Genomic DNA, 2,192 nt, shown 5'->3' with positions numbered 1-2,192 from the left:
AATGCAAAGATTAGCTGGGCATGGTGGCACACGCCTCTAGTCCCAGCTACTTGGGAGGCTGAGGCAGAAGAATCCCTTGAACCTGGGAGGCGGAGCTTGCAGTGAGCTGAGAGCCTGCCACTGCACTCCAGCCTGGGCGGCAGAGCAAGACTCCGTCTCAAAAAAAAAAAAAGAGATGGAGACCATCCTGGCCAACATGGTGAAACCTTGTGTCTACTAAAAATACAAAAATCAGCTGGGCGTGGTGGCGCACGGCTGTAATCCCAGCTACTTGGGAGGCTGAGGCAGGAGAATCACTTGAACCCAAGAGGCAGAGGTTGCAGTGAGCTGAGATTGTGCCATTGCACTCCAGCTTGGGCAACACGAAAAAAAAAAAAAAAAGAGAGGAAAATGGCACAGCTGAGATGTGAACCTAGCAGTCTGGGCCCCAGCCTGCTTTAGCTACTTGGCCAGCATTCCCTGAAGTGGGAGCTTTTAGAAATCCTGATGCCCAGACTGTACGCCTTCCTGATGAAGCTAGAATCCCTGGGGTGGGCCCCAAGCACCAGCCATTTCTTCAACTCTCCAGGTTAAGTCCAACAGGCAGCTGAGTCTTGAACTGCAACCAAATTGTCCTTCCCTCCTTTGCCAAGTGACTCTGGGCAGTTCCCTGGGCAAGGGACCACCTGAATCTCAGAATCATCTACGAAACAGACAGTGTGAAAAACCTGCCTCAAGGGGTGCTGAGAGCTTCAAACGTACATAGAACATTCCGCACAGATGGCCGGGCAGTGGAGCTGGGCTGCTGGGACATTCTGGACCACACTGCTCAGGGCCTCACAGGGATGTGGCCAGGTGAAATCGTGGAGGTCACTGAAGGTTTTCATTCAGAAAAGCCGTATGATCAGAGCCATGCTTTTAGAAAGACCAAGAGGGCAAACACGTGAGCAAGGGCCTGAAATAGCGTGCTGGTGACTGGCATAAAAAAGGGCACAAACTGGCGACCTAGAACTAGGGACAGAGAGTCCTAAGGCTGCCTGGTGACCCCCCCGACCCCAAAATCTGTGCAATGATAACTACACAAAATGGAAAAGCAAGGCCAAGCGCAGTAGCTCACGTCTGTCATCCCGGCACTTTGGGAGGTTGAGGTAGGAGGATCACTTGAGCCCAGGAGTTCAAGACCAGCCTGGGCAACATATTAAGACCCTGTTTCAGTAAAAAACTAAAGAACCCAAAACAAACATTTTGTAAGATGCCTTCAGACATGTCCTGACCAGCAGGGGTGACCCCAGACCTGCATAAAAGAGGCCTTCAATTAGGGTCCAGCTTATACCCAGAATCGAGCCAAGCTTGCCAGGGCACTGCCCCTCAGCTCCTGCCACCTCGTTCCAGCTCAGCCCACAGCCCACTCCAGGGTTTCTTTTTTTAAAAAAAAATTATATTAATTTTTTTGTAGAGATGGGGTCTGTGTTGCCCAGGCTGGTCTTGAACTCCTGGGCTCAAGCAGTCCTCCCACCTTAGCTTCCCAAAGTGCCAAGATTACTGGTATGAGCCACCACACCCACCCTCTCCTGTCCTATTTCTAACCAGCCTTGAAGAGCCCAGTGAGACCCCTCCGTAAGCCACTGGTCTTTCTCCGGCTTGCGCTTGACACCTGCCCTGACACCAGACATTCACACCTGAGACAGACCAGGAGTGGCTGACTCCCCTCGTCCCTTCTCTAACTAGACTGGAATTTCTCCATGGTCACTGGTGGCACAATGGACTCTTCAATCCTCAGCGCAACACAAGGATACACTAGGAGCCTGGTTAATGCTGCTCCCAGTGTAACAGGTAAAAATCCTCACATGTGGTAGAGGATTTATTCAAAAGCTCACATTTCCCCCAGAGTGTTTCTCTTTAACTGTACACATCATTTTTCTTGGCTCTGGGCCTATCATGTGTTTGCGAGGCTTGCAAAGGCTGCCTCTGTTTGGATCACCTGAAAGATAAAAGCAGGCAGAGAAGACAACAAAAATACAATAGAAGGCCAGGCGCGGTGGCTCACGCCTGTAATCCCAGCACTTTGGGAGGCTGAGGCAGGTGGATCACGAGGTCAGGATATCGAGGCCACAGTGAAACCCCATCTTTACTAAAAATACAAAAAATTAGCCGGGCGAGGTGGCGGGCGCCTGTAGTCCCAGCTACTCAGGAGGCTGAGGCAGGAGAATGGC

The sequence above is a fragment of the Colobus angolensis genome, unplaced genomic scaffold (genome assembly GCF_000951035.1).
Source record: "Colobus angolensis palliatus isolate OR3802 unplaced genomic scaffold, Cang.pa_1.0 Scaffold32, whole genome shotgun sequence".
Lineage (NCBI taxonomy): Eukaryota > Metazoa > Chordata > Mammalia > Primates > Cercopithecidae > Colobus > Colobus angolensis.
The sequence above is the reverse complement of the archived record's forward strand: the minus strand, read 5'-3'. Positions refer to the sequence as shown.